This window comes from Lithobates pipiens, unplaced genomic scaffold, assembly GCF_037356315.1.
Source record: "Lithobates pipiens isolate NorthernLeopardFrog02 unplaced genomic scaffold, aLitPip1_a1.2 Scaffold_18, whole genome shotgun sequence".
Lineage (NCBI taxonomy): Eukaryota > Metazoa > Chordata > Amphibia > Anura > Ranidae > Lithobates > Lithobates pipiens.
Window position 1 is genome coordinate 230,057,736 of NW_027507758.1, and position 21,230 is coordinate 230,078,965.

Below are 21,230 nucleotides of genomic sequence, written 5' to 3' on the forward strand. Positions count from 1 at the left end.
CCTTTCATCAGCTACCAAAGGGGACTGATACTGCGTTTGAGCTCGTAGATATGGGGACTTCATCCCGCGGAACATCAGGATGCAGATCGAGATCCCCAAGAGAACCCAACGGACGTGGTACTCCCAGTATTCTGGAGATGTTCCGGACCCACAGACTAAATATGATAGAAAACACCTCAGCCACATCAAGAGGACCTGATGGGATTACTTTGTCCCCTGCGCTTCCCTCTCCCGCTCCTTCCACTATGGCAACCAGCTCAGCGGCTCATCAACAACCAAGCCTTAATGATCTACGCACAGTTGTGGCAGGCATTAAGGATACTTTATTTGCGGCCATCACTGACCTCTGACATGAGATCCAAGCTATAGTGGGCAGAGTGCATGAGATGGAGAAGACGGCGCAGCACCAGACAGTACTCCGGAAAGTGGATCAAACAGTGAACACTCATACCTTCCAGCTCTGTGATGTTCAAAGACATGTGGAAGACCTTGACAATTGTGGAAGACATAATCTGAGGGTCAGAGGTCTTCCTGAGATGGTAGATAATGACCAAATACTCCCCACAGTGATGGCCATTTTTAACCAACTCATTGAAAAGCCCTGTCAGATGCCAATAGAGATGACAAACACTCAGAATACTGAATACAGCATCCCCTCCTGATGACACCTGCATGAGACTGAAGTATATGGACACACGCCCATTGTACACTGAGCCCGATTCGGGCAAGACTCTTTCCTAAGTTTTACATGGTCTTGCTGCCTTTAGTCATGTTGCAGGTACCTTGTGTCTATACATGTTGGTAACAGTCATTGAATGCGGTGTGCGGGGGGGGGGGGATGGGGAGCAGATGTGGTGCTCGACATACACGATATGGGATACCGCTGTCGTAACCTTCACTGTTCTGGCTGTCATCCCACATAATCCCAGGAGTGGCAACCCGGACAGAATGATCCTGCAAAGGGAGACTTTGTGGTCAGAGCGTCTTAACGCTACTCGAAGACCAGGACTAAATGAAACCCAATCATATAAGCCTTTCTTATACCCCCCCCCCTTTTTTTTTTGAACTCTAGAACTTTAATGGTAGGGCATAAATTTATATTTATTTATTATATCAATTAAAAACATTGTTTTTTTTTTATTTTTCTATATATGTTATTATAATAATTCTACTTATTTAAGTATATTTTCTTTTTTGATATTGTATTTTCTAATTTTTTTGTTTTTTTTATCTTACATATGATGTATATGTATTTTATTGTGATGCCGCTCTGGTCCTCGGGGCACGCAGTTTCATCCCGGTTGTTTTCTGGCTCTCTACACTGAGGCTTGTGGGCATTTGGTTGCTATAGTGCCGCTGTACAGCCCCATGCATCCGTTCTTTTTGTTTGACCGGATGCGTGGGGATTGATGGTAGAGTGGGGCGGGGCATTGTTGTCCTCCCCTAACTTCCGTCTCTGCCATGCGTGCTTGATCGCCGCCTAGCCTTTACCATGGCGATAGCTGGCGCTTGCGCAATGGCCTACGATGGGACCGGAAGTGCGTGACGCCTTTTAGTGACGCACTTCCGGTCGGGACATATTTAGTTTGTACTGGCGTCATTTGTCGTTTTTCATCTGGACCACTATGGCTTAATGCTGTACTGTGACGCTGATATTTATTTACAGGGTATACTTTTATTCTGGGCTTTACTCTTGGGCTTATTATGGTAATATCTACTGGGCATTGTAACATAAACTGATCACTAAGTCTGGTGTTACTTTTTCATTTTTATCTTTATTATAGGCACTTCATTTTTGGATGGGTCTTTTTCCCTTTCCTAGTCTGCCTTTAAGATATCGACAGGACATATTACTTATCCTGACGCATAATTCTATACTGAGCTTTTTTGAAGTCCAACTTTTTTGTTTCTGAGGTTATGCTGTTGCCTACTCCCATGCTGAAAATCCTGTGCATTCACTCAGGCTGCGTGGCACTTACTATGCGTTATTAGTCTTCTTTTGTTATGGTAAGCATTTCTTTGCAGCTTTATTTAATTGTTTTTTTATATATTGGAAGAGACTACTCTCTATATGGAGGCCCACCATCATTTAATTAAACAGATAAACCCAATGTCAGCAACAGGAATTTTTCCTCAAAGCTAAACATTGTTTATTTACTTACCCGTCTACTACTCTTTTTATTTCTAAGCTTGAGAGTTCCCTTCCAGATTAGACTCCATTTAACATACAAATATTGGTTATCAATATGTCCCCACTAGGCGACTTTGTTGCTGCCCCTTGTTTTTTCTTGATTATTTTTGGTAATTAGATGTATTATTATTAATTTATATGTGTATTCCTATGTATTATTTAGATTTTTTTATTGTTTATTAGAAAATTAGAACAAATAGTGTAGCGCTAATTTAAATAATAGTGTAATCACAAAAAAATCTGTGTACAATCATAAATACTATAAAAAACAGTGAATAAAGTCCTCTGTGATATGATTGATGCACAAAAAAGTTGTGATGAAACTTCTTCAGAAGCAATAGACGTTTCACTGATCAAGTGTAACCAAATGTATCAACTTGTCTGAAGAGATCTAAAAGGTAGGTAGAATACTCTTACCAGATATGTTGGACTCACCAGTCTTACGACAGTTGAGTCAGAAACGCTTAGGATCCAGACATAGGACCAGATGGTAGATTGAAGGTAATCAGACCGGATTTCAAGGAGACTTCAAATGACGGAAGACCTTGGGGGGCATCTCTCGGAATGTTCCTCGGAATGTTTCTCAAGTTGTCCACATCAGATGTAGCTCAGTTGGGATTCCAACCCCAAATGCAAGGGGAGGGGGTTCACGAAAATTGTGACAAAGAAAAAAGAAAGCTCCAAATGGTGCAGGTCAAAAAAAATATTAACCATCAGGTTTTATTAAAAGGTCATAAAAATGGACAAAAATTATGACAAGTGATCGCAAAAGACAGGATAAAAGCAATGTGGGGTGCCAGATGCGAGCCCGACGCGTTTCGATAAAGAGTGTCTTCAACAGGGGCATGATGGAACCCACCACATTGCTATCAAATTTATAAAGTTTCTAAAGCAGACCCGCCTATAAGGGGGCGGGGTCTGTAATCAAAAAACAAACTGTGTGTAAACTGGCAGTCCAATAGTATTAAGCTGTGGGAGGGCCACATCTAAATGTCATGCACATACACGTATTAAGATTTGACTTATAAAGGACATAAAAAACATATACATGTGAATTCACTTATTAAAGAGACCTTATGCTCATGTATTTCATATAAGCAATTCAATAAGTGTCTTATAACAGCAAAGCGATCCATGATAAATTAATACTCAACTCTTATTAAGTGTGTATAGTATAGCTGACAGGAGAGCAAATATTATCTCCGGTGTACTGGGCAACAAATCAACGTGATTGTGCCAGATGGCTACTCACGTTAGATACAGGGCTGCAGTTCAGGTCGATCCATATATGTGACATTAGTGACATTAGTGTTTAGTTGGAGCCAGGAGCCATATATGTGACATTAATGACATTAGTATTTGATTAGATCGAGCCAGATGTCACGTGGTCAGTCAAAGTCACGTGACGTAATCGCGTCATGACCCAGAGTGCGTCAAATCGGCCTCAACCTATCCCATGGCCCGCACAATGCGTTGCCATGGTAGGAGGACGCTGAGAGAACGTCTGTTCTCACGTCTGTTTTCACGCCAGATGGGTGAGTCTCCCATAAAAATAAATCAAAATCATAAGGGCACCCCTGAAAAAGTTTTTGGGTACAATGATGAGAACATCAAATAATTGAACTAAAAGCTATTGAACCAAAAGAGGCCGTTTTAGGCTTGGTTAATGAAACTATTGATGTCCCAGTCCGTATTGACTTTTTTCAGTCCCGTAGGGCCACCATTTTCAAATTTCTGCATATTTGTTATCTACGCAGATTGCATGTAATGTTACGGTTCTTTTTTGTTGATTTGGTTTGCGTCTGAGTTTCTGCACAATATTACATACCATCATACGCATGAGAACTTTTGTTTCTCTGCAGGTGTGGTGTTTTTTGTTTTCTTTTAATTTGATGATAATTCCATGTAAATATCTTGGGACATTTTTGGACTGCCCTGTGATGTTATTTTTAAGCAGTCATCTGGCGCGAAAACAGACGTTCTCTCAGCGTCCTCCTACCATGGCAACGCATTGTGCGGGCCATGGGATAGGTTGAGGCCGCTTTGACGCACTCTGGGTCATGGCGCGATTACGTCACATGACTTTGACTGACCACGTGACATCCCAGCGCGTCAGCGGTTGCTGTGGCAACATATAAACAATATACCTGACGATATGCTCCTGGCTCGATCTAATCAAATACTAATGTCATTAATGTCACATATATGACTCCTGGCTCCAACTAAACACTAATGTCACTAATGTCACATATATGGATCGACCTGGATGAACTGCAGCCCTGTATCTAACGTGAGTAGCCATCTGGCACAATCACGTTGATTTGTTGCCCAGTACACCGGAGATAATATTTGCTCTCCTGTCAGCTATACTATACACACTTAATAAGAGTTGAGTATTAATTTATCATGGATCGCTTTGCTGTTATAAGACACTTATTGAATTGCTTATATGAAATACATGAGCATAAGGTCTCTTTAATAAGTGAATTCACATGTATATGTTTTTTATGTCCTTTATAAGTCACATCTTAATACGTGTATGTGCATGACGTTTAGATAGACATATATGTGGTGGACTGGCTGAAGACGTTGGTGGCCGTGTTTGTGTTGGCCCTCCCACAGCTTAATACTATTGGACTGCCGGGGGGCGTGGCCTGGCTGAGCTTGATGGCGGTCGCTTAAGCTCTTAGCTCCGACATCCCAGGACGAAAGCTATTGCCTACCACAGGTCTTCCCACCGATGTTTTACATCTAACGATGGGTACAGCCTCCCGTTCGTCCTCCGCATCCAGATCTCGCTCCCCGAGGGAAAATTCTGCAGGACAACCGCCTCAAAACATCCCGGAGATGTTCAGGTCACAACGAGGAAACATGGCGCCTTCCCGCCACAGCGCACCTCAGGCCGCAGACGCTCGCCCTCACTCACAGGGGACGATCGTCCTATCTAATAACCTTATAGTTGGGAACGCAGCGGCTCAGAGATCAACTGATCATTCCCCGCAGGCGGCTTCCTCACCGCAATCGATCAGCATGAACGACCTCCGTTCCGTCGCCTCAGATATCAAAGACACGTTATCTGCAGCCAGTGCTGAACTCAGGGTAGACATTAGAGGCCTTTCGGATCGTATGCATACGGTGGAACAGATTACAGACCAACATGAAATATCGCTCCGCAAGACCACAAGGAAGCTGGACTCCCACACTCTACAAATGAGAGATATTCAGCGACATTTGGAAGATTTGGACAACAGGGGAAAGCGTCACAACCTGAGGGTTAGAGGCCTCCCTGAATCGGTTGAAGCTGACCAAATCACCTCAGCAGTCACCTCCATCTTTAATGATATTCTGGGAAGACAGCCTCAATCTAACATTGAATTTGAACGTATTCACCGCGCCTTAAGACCGAAGGGAAGAGACAATGATCCTCCAAGGGATATAGTTTGTTGCCTGGTCAACTACCACCTCAAAGAGGACATTTTAAAAGCTGCCAGAACAAGGCAAACCATAACTTTTGGCTCTACCCCTATTCAGATTTTTCAGGATCTCTCTAGTATAACTTTACAACACCGCAGAGATTTGCGCCCCCTGCTGGACGTTCTGAAGACTCACGGCATACAGTACAAGTGGAAGTTTCCTTTCTGCCTCGCAGCCTCTGACTCCGGCCGTACTGCACACCTTAAAGTACCGGAAGACTTACCGAACTTTTGCTCTATTCTGAATATCCCCATGGTTGAGCTCCCTAATTGGTACGCCTCCTTCCGTCCGATGATACCTAAAGTGCCCAGACAACACGCGGATCCGATGGATACTCACGATACCTCCTTCCGCAGACGAAGATCCCCCTCGGGACCGAGGGGTCGGCGTCCACCTGATATCACCCGCGGGGATCACAGTCCCTCCTCCTCTCCACGCGCCCGTCAGGCGAGAAGAGAATACTGAATGAGTTGCCGTCCTTTACTCTTCACTTTTTCTTTCTGGTCAGACTTTTACACCTAGTTATGTTATCTGTTACTTTCCCGCCAGAACGAACTGTCTTCTCTACTCGTGACTGTCCGCAGTGAGTTACTAGTTACCATACGTTCATGTTGCATCGGTTTTTGTTATTTTTTTTTTCCCTGTTATGCTCTTCACTTCAGCTCGTTGGCGGTACACGAACACTTTTAGTCCTGCAGTACACCTACCCCAGATCGGATACAGACTTGGTCCCCATGTGCCTTTTTAGTTACTGCTCTGGTTATGACAAAGCGATCTGTGCTACTTCTTCGCAGTACCCTCCGATTTGTATTGCTTTCAGGATATAGCATCGTGCGACAGCTCGTATACTACCAGAGGAATTTTTGGATCCAGCCTTCCTTCGGGACACCGTTCGTTACCGGTTACCGACGAGTCTGTTCCCTGCCATCCCACTTTGGATGTTTACACGATATCATTCTGTACATCTCTCCCTATGCTGTCTGCCATATGTGCCCTAAGCAGACTGATCGTAATGTCTTCTTCGCAGAACTGATGACTGCTACATATCCTGGAATCTTTCGTCAATTCCCGAACCCACTCGTTTAAGCCTCCCTCAGTGACAATGCCGGACTGAAGGAGATTTCTACCCGCAATAGTCCCCACTATACACTCGTCGCATAAGACTGGACTTCTTCTTTCTTTCACAGATTCTCCAGTTGATAAGTATTATTATCCTGATTTGTTGTTGTTATATTGCGGTAATGTTATTATGTTTCACGAGCTTATTCTCTCTACTTTACCATTTTCTGCGTTCGACTCCGGAAGGCGACTATTTGTTCCCACGTCGCCTGCGGATTCGGACGTGCTCACCGAACATCTTGGGGTTTCTTATAAATGTTGAATATACGGTCGTACCTTTATAACTTGAGTTTGTTTATCCACAACTTTATATATGTGTGTAATTAAATGATCCTCTGGTGCGCACTGTGATATACAACGACACACATCTACTTAGTTTATTCGCACATCAGGACCCTCTGTTAACTGTTCTCCCTTCGTTAGTTCATTTAAGTACACACCAATCATACTGCAGACCTGCTCCCATCACGCACATCTCATAGTCCTGGGATGTCGTGTGGACGTCCAATCGACGAATTTTCTGTGATCCGTTGTTGGGATGAGACTTGGCCAACCCCACTGTAGGGTGTCGTCTGGGATCCCCTTCGTATAGTGTCGGGGACTCCCTGCCTCATCCTACCCTTCTTTGTTTTTCTCGTACCACCGAACAAGTGGTATGATTCTCTCTGCCCTTCCCCCCCACTCATTCCCTCCCCACACACGCCCTTCCTCTTTCCGCAGCATTAACAATTAGCCCCTTTGCACTCAGATCCGTTCTAATTACTGTTCGGACTGTTCCCACCCCCCTAGCGTCCCCCCCCCTAATTCCCATTGCTTTGCTTTGATCTACTTGCACCTCCCTGAACATGTCGGAAGCACGTTCTTCTCGAGACGACCGTACTTCTCCACCTGACCTCACAGCCGGTACAAAATTCTACTCGATCAATATTCGAGGTTTAAACACTCCCGAAAAGAGATCAAAATTTCTTCTTGCTTTACATAGAGCACACGCACAAATAGCTCTGGTCCAAGAGACGCATTTTAGGACTGATTCCATACCCAAACTACATGACACAAATTATCCGACGGTATATCACGCTACGACGGCAGAATCGAAATCTAAAGGAGTCTCTATCTTAGTTTCTAAACATTGCCTTCTCACTGTCACGGATGTCCTGTCGGACCCGATGGGCCGATATATCTTCCTCAAAGGATACCTGCACAATAGACCTGTTACTATAGCTAACATTTATGCTCCAAATTCTAGACATGTTCCATTCTTCCGAGATGCACTCTCTCAACTCCCCACTTTCCACCACGGGATGCTCGTCCTGGGGGGAGACTTTAATATCCCGCTTTCCCCAGACATCGATACGTCTAACGGTACCTCTTGTATCACTTACAGAGCATTGCGGGCCATCAAAATGGAACTCCAATCTCTTACGCTACATGACACCTGGCGTATGTTACACCCAAGCACTAAAGACTTCACGTTTTTCTCCCCACCTCATAATAAATATTCACGCATAGACTATTTTTTTCTTACACAAACCGATGTAGGCTGCTTGATGCAAGCCACCATAGAACCGGCATTTCTCTCAGATCACAATCCGATTACTATCACTCTCAACCTGACGACTACACCCCAACGTCCACTGATATGGAGACTCGATGACTCATTACTCCTAGACCTTGACCACAAACAAGCCATCCTGGAATGCTTACAAAACTACTTTTCAGACAACTCCGGTGCTGATTCCTCTATGGAAACCATATGGGCTGCGCACAAATGTGTAGTGAGGGGACTGCTCATTTCTTTAGCTGCTAAGCGGAAAAAACTTAGAGAAGCTCGTATCACGGAGTTACATAGTCGCATACGCACGTTGGAGCGGACACATAAACGCACCCTTGCGTCCTCCAGTCTCACCGAACTTACCAAAGCCAGGGAAGAGCTTTTAGAGGAATTACAATTGTCAGTTAAACGTAAATTTGCTCTCACACACAAAATGTTTTATGAATTCGGAAACAAGGCTGGCAAATTTTTTGCGAAAGCTCTAAAGAATAAGAGAATGCTATATACTATACATAAGATTGTGACCCCCACAGGGACTCCTGTTGTCGCACCTGATGCCATAGCTACACACTTTGTTAACTATTTTCAATCTTTATATAATCTGCCTCGAGCTTCCCATAATGCTGACCCCGCGCCCCGGGCTGACATGATTCATGACTTTCTATCGAAATATGTCCCGTCCCCCTTGAATACCATTGACATCTCCTCCCTAGAGGCCCCTATCTCGCTGCTAGAAATTAAGGAAACCATTAAGCACTTGAAGTCCGGGAAGAGCCCGGGCCCAGACGGATTAACAACAGCATACTATAAATCCTTCCTTGATCTGTTGTCCCCACACTTAGCTGAGACCCTTAATGCCCTTCCACAATCCACGAGAAATAATTCGGACCTCCTAGAAGCACATATTACCGTAATTCCCAAACCAGGTAAAGATCCTTCCTTAGTCACTAACTATCGCCCCATTTCTTTACTTAATGTAGATTTGAAAATATACGCCAAAATTTTAGCAAATCGCCTATCACCCCTACTCCCTGATCTGATATCCAATGACCAAGTAGGCTTTGTCCCTGGTAGAGAGGCCAGGGACAATACCATTAAGGAAATAAATATTCACCACTGGCTCACCACGTCCCAATCGGAAGGCTTTTTTCTATCCCTAGATGCTGAGAAGGCGTTCGACAGGGTGGCCTGGGATTATATGATTTCCACTTTGCAGTATATTGGAATCCCTCCTAGACTACTACAAATGATACAGCTCTTATACTCAGCTCCGTCTGCGAGGGTTAAAGTTAATGGCCACCTGTCGAACGCCTTCTCTATCACCAATGGCACACGCCAAGGTTGCCCTCTTTCCCCACTCATCTTTGTGCTTACCCTAGAGCCACTCCTTAACATGCTCAGAGACAACCAAAACATAATGGGGATATCGATTAACAATCATACATACAAACTAGCCGCCTACGCGGATGATATTCTGCTCTTTCTCTCCAACCCGGTCATATCGATCCCCAACCTCCTACGAGATTTAGACTCTTATCATATCATATCTAATTTGAAAATCAACTTTGACAAATCTAAAGCATTACCGGTCACCCTGTCGGAACGCCTTGTATCACAATGTAAAGGTAACTACCCTTTCCAATGGGAACGTAACACATTGACATACTTGGGAATTAAACTCCCAAATACGCTCTCCCAATTATATGACTGTAATTTCGGTCCAGCTCTTCTAAACATCCAAGAAGACCTCCTGAAATGGCACAGGACGTCCTTTTCGTGGTTTGGGAGGATTGCTATTTTAAAAATGAATGTGCTCCCGAGGTTGTTGTATCTTTTACAGGCTATACCCATTGATCTCCCCCAAAAGATTCTTTAACGCTTACAAACAGATGTGCAGAGCCTTTATATGGTCTCATAGATCCCCTCGTCTAAGTTGGGCGAAGCTAATTCTTCCTAAAACAAAAGGAGGCCTAGGTTTGCCAGACATTCACACTTATTACCACGCTAACCTCCTACAGAGAATACTAGATTGGCATTTGCACCTTGATTCCAAAGCATGGGTCCGTTTGGAACAAACACTGAGTCCGCTCCCACTGATTAATCTACCATGGATTCCCAAATCTTGTATCCCCGAGTCATGCACAAAACACCCTTTGATTGGACCCTCGCTTAGGGCAGTTCACCAAACCTCCAATACTCTTGGCTTACACCTTCCTAATGGTCCAATGACGCCTTTGTCTACCAACCCGGCCTTCCCACCAGGTGTTATGTCTACCGACCCCTCGACTCCACAGCCCCAACCTTCTTATAGAGCATTCCAATTTTTTAGACGTAAAATGTTGCTCTCTTACCCGGAGATGACAGCTGAATTTCCGGAATTACATTTACCTTTTTTTAAATATTTACAAATCCGACACTTTTTCTATTCCGCTAGGCCTCTTTCGAGTTGATGCAGAGAATTAACCCCTTTTGAGAATTTATGCAATAGTCAGGAACCCCAAACGCATATTATCTCTCGGATTGTGGCTCTACTCACTACAGACAATGTGTCGCACGCCCCCACTCGACAATTGTGGGAGACTGAACTTTGTGCTAATTGGTCCAATAAAGACTGGGAATCTATTTACTACCACACACATAAGGGTTCCCTTAGTGTTTCCACACAGGAAAACAGATACAAACTATGCTCGAGATGGTACCGCACCCCAGATAGGGTACATAAGATATTCCCAGATGTATCCCCAGTGTGTTGGCGATGTGACTCAGCGATAGGCTCCTTTCTCCACATCTGGTGGGACTGCCCGGCAATACAAACATTTTGGAAAAAAGTTCACGACCAAATCACTCAAATAACGACTTATCAACTAGAATTCTCCCCAGCCCAATACCTCTTACATCACACTCCCATTCCTTTCCGCAGCTATAAACGCTCACTTACTCTACATTTGATTAACGCAGCTACTCAATGCATTCCCAGATGGTGGAAGTCAAAATCAACCCCCACTTTGGAAGACTGGTACCGACAGATTAATAGGACTGAAGAAATGGAAAGACTCATTTTTCAATCACATGACAAACATGATAAATTTACCCAAATTTGGTCTTGCTGGATACACTTTCGATCAACTTCTACTACATCTCCTTTTCATTCTGACCGGAGACATCCTACACCTCCGTGACTCCATTACCCCTGGCACTTTAAGCACCCCCTTTTATCTTTTACCTCCCTAACCTGCCCTCCCCTCCTATTTCTCCCTCATAACCCCTAAGTTAAAAACTTTTTGCTTATTCCAACCTCTCTATACCTAATCCTTCGTAACACGAAATAAGCGGTTTATGACTCCATGCAGTGATGTTCAACAATCCTGTCATACCTCCGATAGGTCTCCTACAGTGTGTCTTTCCCATCCACAGCAAGTTCCCGTAAGGGGTGGATGGTTGAAAGATACACATAATACTCCCAATGGTACCCAGATTCCCGAGACCTTCTTTCGTTATTTCGCCCCGTGTTGTTACCCTTGACCCCCTTCTCCACATCCCACCTTAACCTGACTTATATGACTCAGTTGATGAAGATATAAACATATAAATGCTTCTGATAATAATACTGTTTGCCTCCGATTGTATTTCTTTACAAACTTGATGTTATTATCTGATAGATGATATTCCCGACTGTGATTGTACTTGGCATATTGTATTGTATCAGTAATGCATGAACCTGGCTGATATTGTACTGTGATACTTCTTATACTTTAATAAAATGTTTGAAACAAAAAAAAAAAAAAATACTATTGGACTGCCAGTTTACACACAGTTTGTTTTTTGATTACAGACTCCGCCCCCTTATAGACGGGTCTGCTTTAGAAACTTTATAAATTTGATAGCAATGTGCTGGGTTCCATCATGCCCCTGTTGAAGACACTCTTTGTCGAAATGCGTCGGGCTCGCATCTGGCACCCCACATTGCTTTTATCCTGTCTTTTGCGATCACTTGTCATAATTTTTGTCCATTTTTATGACCTTTTAATAAAACCTGATGGTTAATATTTTTTTTGACCTGCACCATTTGGAGCTTTCTTTTTTCTTTGTCACAATTTTCGTGAACCCCCTCCCCTTGCATTTGGGGTTGGAATCCCAACTGAGCTACACCTGATGTGGACAACTTGAGGAACATTCCGAGGAACATTCCGAGAGATGCCCCCCAAGGTCTTCCGTCATTTGAAGTCTCCTTGAAATCCGGTCTGATTACCTTCAATCTACCATCTGGTCCTATGTCTGGATCCTAAGCGTTTCTGACTCAACTGTCGTAAGACTGGTGAGTCCAACATATCTGGTAAGAGTATTCTACCTACCTTTTAGATCTCTTCAGACAAGTTGATACATTTGGTTACACTTGATCAGTGAAACGTCTATTGCTTCTGAAGAAGTTTCATCACAACTTTTTTGTGCATCAGTCATATCACAGAGGACTTTATTCACTGTTTTTATAGTATTTATGATTGTACACAGATTTTTTTGTGATTACACTATTATTTAAATTAGCGCTACACTATTTGTTGTTCTATATTGTTTAACTTTGTTTGTTTGAAGTGTTGGCAGCTGTTTTTTTGCACGTTTCTGTGCTAGTTAGACATAGCGCAGTGTTTCCCCTTTTCCTTTACTTCTGTTTATTAGAAAATTGCTGCTCCTGAGGAAGCGTATTCCACACGTAACATGACGAGCTTCTGAAAAATTGACATACCCGGACCTAGATTTGGACACACAATTGATTGAATATTTACATCAGGCAATTAAGAACTTGCATGGTTCATTGTCACGAATGTGGCTATATTAGATATTATGTGATGTCATTCTCTATATGTGTAGGGTATATTAATAACAAATGTTATTGTTGTGTTACTTATTTTTGTAGTAACTGTACCCCAGTCTTTTATATTTATTTTTAATAAAACAAGATAAATTTTATTTATGTTTTTTTTTTATATCTATTACTGTATGCCTATAAAGTCCACGTTATGTAGCATTTCGATCCCCACCAGCTTACTCTTACTAGCATCTGGCTCTTGGTTTGACGGCACAAACATGATACCACCTTTTATTCTACTAACCAGCTCCCATGCAGTGGTACACCTTGATTATATTTCTCTCTACAAAACCGTACCATCTCAATACCACTGATATCACCCAACTTCTGACCCCACAGGTCAGGCGAGCAGGCCCTCAACTGCGGTCAGACTCGCTATCGCCCAAACCCCTCAGTACTTCCCTCATACTACTACCCCCACAAAACTTTCCTACTTCTGATCAGTGTACTGGACGCACATCCCACACCTTAACGTACCTGCCCGATCCATTGGGGTACAGGTTTTCTCTATGCATACCTGCCACAGCTCTCGCAGCCCTACACGCTTCACAATCTCCTAGAACTTTCTACTTACATTGAGGATGGCTACTTCATCCCCGAACAGTGTCCTACCTCGGATCAAACTCATCTGGCTAAACATGAAGGGGCTCAACACACCTGAAAGGCAGTCTCAAGTATTCCTATCTATGCAAAGAAATAAAGCGGATGTGCTGTTTCTACAAGAAATGCATTTTCGTAAGGATGCTATCCCGAAACTACATAATCACTATTTCACTACAGTACATCATTCCGCGAACAAAATATCTAAGCCTAAGGGAGTTTCCCTCCTTATAGCTAAACATAGTCTGCTCCAACTTCTTGACTAGGGATGAGCTTCGTGTTCGAGTCGAACACACGTTCGACTCGAACATCAGCTGTTCGCCCGTTCTGCGAATTCCGAACATTATGGGCTGTTCACGCCAAATTCGTGTGGCGTTCACGGCCCACAATGCACTGCGTCATCGCAGTGCATTGCTGGCTCATGATTGGCCAAGCATGCACTGTGACCCCGCATGCTTGGCCAATCACAGCGCCAGCAGCGAGGAGAGCCATGATTGGCCACAGGCAGGATGAAAGATATATATATAATTTTTGGGGCTTCTGAGTGATTTTCTAGCAGAAAATACTGGATTTTTACTTGTAAGCAACAAGTGTCAAAAAAGATTTAGTCTTTGGTTAAACTGAGAACTTCTACACACGGAGTTCAGCCCATTGAAGAAGAAACATTGTATCATTTTGTTCTTTTCTTGGCAGCCTGCCCAGAGAGGATGAAAGTCCTTCACTGATGTCTTCAGGCAACTTACATTGACTTCTATCACAGAAGTCTTCTGCAAGTCATAATAAGCATAATGACTGAAAAACGCGGTAATAAACGCCGCGAATCGCGGTAAAAAACGCCGCAAGAAACGCAGCAAAAAAACGCTGATCCGAAATCCGGAATTCGTAAACAAAAGTTCGTATTCCGTACAGAATTCGGACGCACGGCAATTCGTATTTTGGATCCTCCAGAATGTACGAATTTTGAGAAATTCGTACGAATTTGAGATTCGTATGAAACAAATCGCACATGTCTATTCTGTAGTGGTTGTTGTCTGCGTGCCCTGACTGCAGTATACACCGCTATATTCACCTCACCTATATAGCTAGTGATCTATCTTTTATAATAGAGCTTGCAGTCAGTAGTGTTAGGAGCTTGTGCGTGCTGTCTGCGTGCTCTGTACCCAGTACACACTGCTATATCCACCTACATAGCTCTTCTCTATTTGAGCCATCTGCAGAAGTTATTGGAAGTTGTGTGTGCCTCCAGCACAGCACAGTATACATCTGTATATACCCCTTTATCTCTGGTGTTCTATAATAAAGGTATCTGCAGGAGTTAGTGGGTGTTGTGTGCCTCCAGCACAATATACACCTGTATCTACCCTTTATTGCTGTTCTCTAATAGAGCCATCTGCAGGGCTTAGTGGGTGTTGTGTGCCTCCAGTACAGTATACACCTTTATCTCTGGTGTTCTATAATAAAGGCATCTGCAGGAGTTAGTGGGTGTTGTGTGCCTCCAGCACAATATACACTACCCAACTGCTGTTTTACCCAACTCCCTTCAGGCCATTACCATGTCTGGAAGGCCAGCAAGGAGAGGCAGACAGGTGCGAGCCGATAAAAGAGGGCAAGCAGGCTCTGTGTCTAGAGACAACAGTGCTGGTCGTGGAGGCAGTGCATTGTCATCAGCACGTGGCCATGGGACACACTTGTCCTTCTTTTCGGCAGCTGGACATGTTGAGCCGCAACATGCCAACGACTTGGTAGAGTGGATGACCAACCCCTCTTTATCATCCTCATCCTCTCTCACCCAGTCTCAGGGTACTAGCAAAGCAACTACCAACGCATCGTCTTCCCTCGTCTCAATGTCATCATCAGTGACTCCTTCCCTAGACCCACCACGTCCTCCTGAGGAGTCTCCTGAACTCTTTGAGCACAGTGTTGGGTACATGCTCCAGGAGGATGCCCAGTGTTTTGTAGGCTCTGATGATGACACTCAGCTAGAGGAAGGCAGGCTCAAGAAGGACAGCAATCTGGCAGTCATGTTCCACAAGCTGCAGCATATTGCCAGGTTTGCTACAGCGATGAAGAGGGAGGGGATGATGAGGGCACTGACTCCACGTGGGTGCCTGGTAGGAGAGAGGAGGAGGAGGAGGAGGCACATGTACAACGAGGCAGGATGCCCTCCAGGTGCCAGCTTAGGGGCAGCACACCGACTGAGTCACACCGCAGAGCTCCGCCTGTGCAGGGCGCTGCCTCTGCGCATTATTCTAAAAGTTCTTTGGTGTGGGCCTTTTTTGAGACGAGTGTATCAGACGCACCGCTGCTATTTGCAACATATGTCTCAAGCGTATCTCGCGTGGCCAAAACATCAGCCGCTTGGGCACCACATGCTTGACCAGACATATGTTGACCTGCCATGCAGCTCATTGGCAAGCGTACCTCAAAGACCCACACCATAGAACAAAGCGGACCTCTCCTTGCTCCTCATCAGCTGGCATCTCCAACCCCACTAGACCTTCAGTTCTCTCTGAAACCTGCTCTGAGAGGAATGAAGGTGTAGAATTAGGTGTGTCACAGCCAAGTGCTTCCGGGCACTCTGCTAGCAGTACACCCACGTCCGATTATAGCAGGCAAATGTCCCTGCCCCAGCTGCTGGACCGGCGAAAGAAGTTCACTCCCAGCCATCCACATGCCCAGCGGTTGAATGCTAGCTTGGCTAAATTGCTAGCACTTCAACTGCTGCCTTTTCAGTTGGTAGACTCGGCCTCCTTCCGTGAGTTTGTACAATGTGCGGTTCCTCAGTGGCAGGTCCCCAAACGCCACTTTTTCTCACGGAAGGCGATTCCGGCTCTCTACCAGCATGTGGAAGGCAATGTCCTTGCCTCGCTGGACAGGGTGGTCAGCGGTAAGGTGCATATTACCGCTGACTCATGGTCCAGCAGGCATGGACAGGGACGTTACCTGTCTTCATGGCCCATTGGGTCACTCTTCTGGCAGCTGGGAAGGATGCAGGACAAGGTGCAGTAGTGTTGGAGGTTGTTCCACCACCACGCCTCCAAAATGCTACTATTGGTTGTGACACACCTCTCTCCTCCACCCCCTCCTCTTCTTCTTCCTCCATGGCCTCTTCTAGTGCTCTGTCCTCCGAACCAGCGATGCTCCGTAGGCGTTCCAGGGGCTACGCAAGTACCTCAGGCAAAACGATGCCATGCTGTGCTTGCGCTGGTTTGTTTGGGGGACAGGAGCCACACTGGGGCGGATGTTTTGTCAGCTCTGCAGGGGCAGGCCGAGAGGTGGTTGACGCCATGCCAGCTTAAGCCAGGAATGGTGGTTTGCGACAATGGCACCAACCTCCTCTCCGCCCTCCGACAGGGACAACTGACCCATGTGCCCTGTGTAGCTCACGTCCTTAACCTGGTGGTGCAGCGGTTCTTGGGCAGGTACCCGGGCTTACAGGATGTCCTGAAGCAGGCCAGGAAAGTCTGTGTGCATTTTCGCCGATCATTTAATGCCTGTGCTCGGCTGGCTGAGCTCCAAAAGGAGTTGAACCTGCCCAAGAACCGCCTTATATGTGACATGCCCACCAGGTGGAACTCAACGTTGGCCATGCTGCAGCGGCTGCACACGCAGCAGAGGGCCATCAATGAGTACCTGTGCGACTACTGCACCAGGACAGGGTCAGGGGAGCTCGTTTTTTTCTCACCACGCCAGTGGGGCATGATCAGGGATGCATGCACTGTCCTGTCACCGTTTGAGGAGGCCACAAGGATGGTGAGCAGTGACAGTGCATGCATCAGTGACACTGTACCTCTTGTCCACCTCTTGGAGCATACGCTGCATGGAATAATGGACAGGGCACTTGAGGCAGAACAGAGGCAAGAAGAGGAGGACTTCCTTGCCTCTCAAGGCCCCCTTTATCCAGACAGTGTTCCTGCTGTGCCACCCATCACACAGGAAGAGGATGAGGAGGAAGAAGAGGAGGAGGAGGATGATTGTGTCAGCATGGAGGTGGAGGCTGGCACTCAGCATCAGCAGCAGCAGCAGCAGCAGTCTTGTAGGGATGATTTACAGTCCCAAGAAACACGTGGACTTGTACGTGGCTGGGAGGAGGTAGCTGCGGATCATGTTGTACTTAGTGACCCAGAGGACTCTGGACCGAATGCCTCAGCTAACCTACGCTGCATGGCCTCCCTGATCCTGCAAAGCCTGCGGAAGGATCCTTGTATTCTTCGGATCAAGGAGAGGGACCATTACTGACTGGCCACTCTCCTTGATCCACGGTACAAGAGTAAGGTTGCCGACCTTATCTTGCCATCGCAGAGGGAGCAGAGGATGAGACATCTCCGGGAGGCCTTGCAGAAAGGTCTGTGCAACGCGTTCCCAGAGACTGGGAGGTTACAAACTCCTGGTCCTGGACAACGTGTTGCTGAGGCATCGGTCAGAAGGAGCGGTGGAGAAGGTGGCCATCTGACTGATGCTTTCAGACAGTTTTTTAGTCCACAGCCCCAAGGTATGATCGGTTCCAGCAACCATCGCCAGCGTCTGATTTACATGGTGCAGGAATACCTAGCGGCAAGATGAATCAGTCTTGGATCACCCACAGCTACCAAGCACCTGAAGCTGATATAACCAAATAATTTTTTTTGAAATATCACATCCCTTCAAGACTGCCTATGCTGATGCTGAGTGACTGTCCTGTTATGTTGATTGTCTATCCTCTTCCTCCTCCGCTGATATGTTGGAAGAATATTTCTGGTTCTGGGTGATGCCATCAGCCCAATTTTTCTGCCCCTGTTTAACAGGGGCGTTTAAGTACAATTTGTGATGCAATGCTTTGCAGCAGGGATAATTCCTGCAATAAAACTAGAGTATATGGGAGAGGTTGCAGTGTGGTGGCACCAGCACCAGTGCCTAAGGCCCAATTTTTCTGCCCCTGTTTAACAGGGGCGTTTAATTACAATTTTTGATGCAATGCTTTGCAGCAGGGCTAATTCCTGCAATAAAACTAGAGTATATGGGAGAGGTTGCAGTGTGGGGGCACCAGCACCAGTGCCTAAGGCCCAATTTTTCTGCCCCTGTTTAACAGGGGCGTTTAATTACAATTTTTGATGCAATGCTTTGCAGCAGGGCTAATTCCTGCAATAAAACTAGAGTAAATGGGAGAGGTTGCAGTGTGGTGGCACCAGCACCAGTGCCTAAGGCCCAATTTTTTCTGCCCCTGTTTAACAGGGACATGTAATTACAATTCTTGATATAATATTTCACAGGAGGGCCCGTTCCTGTGCCCACCCAGAGTAACTGTGAGGACTTATAGTGTTGTGGCACCAGCACCACAACCACCAAAGTTCAATTTTTCTACCACTGTTCAACAATGGCATGTAATTACAATTCTTGATATAATCGTTCACAGCAGGGCGCTCCAGCGCCCAGCAAGAGTCACTTTGAGGGCTTACAATGTTGTGGCAAAACCAACACCTTGTTCCGCCATTTCTGCAGAGCATATAGGGCAGGCCCCTACTTTCAAACATCCAACTTACAAACATCTCCTACTTGCAAACGGAAGGAGACAACAGCAAGTGAGATGAAAAAAGATGGACGACAAAACAAATTATACAGGGGTGATAACCCTTCCCTATGTTTTCCAAAAAGCTTAAAAATAGTTTTTTTGACTGGAGCTACACTTTAAAAATGTACCAGTTGAAAATTACAAACAGATTCAACTTAACACAACAAACCTACACAGTCCCTGTCTTGTTTGCACCGCCTGTATACTGTTGTTCTGAGTATATAGGGCCTGGGGGCCACACGCATTTCCTTTTTATTAATATGGGTACTGGGTTCCCCTTAATATGTACAAGACCCAAAGGGGCTGGTAATGGGCAGGGAGGGCTACCCATGCCATTTTTCTCAATGATTTTCAACCATATTGCAGGAACCAGATATAACATTAAAACCGCAAGCAGTTTTAAATGATGTTATTTCCGTTTAATGTCATTTTGTGCAGGGACTGTTCTAAACACGGGAAACATGTGGCACTTCACAGGCATATTACAGACACCCCCCAGGCACCATATTTAAAGGAATATTTCACTTTTTTTTTCACTTTAATCGTCATTAAAATCAGTGCTCCCGCCAAAACTGCCATTTTTAAAAACATTTTAGGCATTGACCCATGTCCCCTGGGGCAGGAGCCAGGTCCCCAAACCCTTTTTAGGACAGTATCTTGCATATTAGCCGTTAAAATTAGCACTTTTAATTTTGAACGTTTGAGTCCCATAGACTTCAATGGGGTTCTAAAGTTAGTACGAATTTGGGGTCCGTTCGAAAGTTCTGGTGCGAACCGAACCGGGGGTGCTCGGCTCATCCCTATTCTTGACATGATAACTGATAACGAAGGTAGATTTATCTTTGTCAAGGGGACTTACATGGGCAGAAAAATCACACTGGCAAATATATACACACCAAACTCGCAGCAGGTAACCTTCTTTCGGGGACATCGTTAAAGCGTTAATAACTTTCACAGAAGGCACATTGATTCTGGGGGGGAGACTTCTACGTACCCCTGAACCCGATCCTCGACACGTCCAATGGCAAATCCTCCCTCCCTTTTGCTGTACTTCGATCCATCAAGATGCAGCTTCATACTCTCCTTCTCCATGACACGTGGCGCACTCTTCACCCTAACGACAAAGACTTTGCTTTTTTTTCAACCCCACACAATAAATATTAAAGAATAGACTACTTTTTCATCTCACAAAATGACCTCCCCTTTCTCCACCACACTTCAATTGATTCTATGTTCCTATCCGATCACCATCTCATCTCTATGACCATCTCATTCCCAGATATGCTTAAACATACGTGAATTTGGAGATTAGACCTTCCCTTACTCACAGACCATGCCATTTTTGAAAAAGTAAAATTGCACCTCAAGTAATATTTTGAAGAAAACAAACCTTCATATACCTCCACTCTCGTTAATTGGGAGGCACACAAATGTGTAATAAGAGGCACCCTTATTGCCGCATTGGCTAAATGAATGAAGGCAAACAGAAATATTGTTCCGATCTTGCCGAAAAGATTCACCGACTTGAAAAGACCCATAAACTTATGCAAGCTTTAAGCACCCTTAACGCTTTGATTAAATCTAGACAAGAGATGCTTCAGTTACTCGGCAAACAAATATGTCGCAAGTATACCCTTGCACAAACAAATTTCTATGAATACGGTAATAAAGCCAGTAAAGGGCTTGCCAGAGCTCTACAAAGCAAAAAAGCAGCTATGACAGTACATTCACTGACTGACTCGTCAGGATGTAAATTGAATTCCACCCCTGACATTGCTAAACAGTTTGTTCAATATTACGCCTAATTATATAATCTCCCTTCCTCAGATCTGATGCTTAACGATAGTGAGAGAAAACAGTTAATCAAGGATTTCTTAATGCC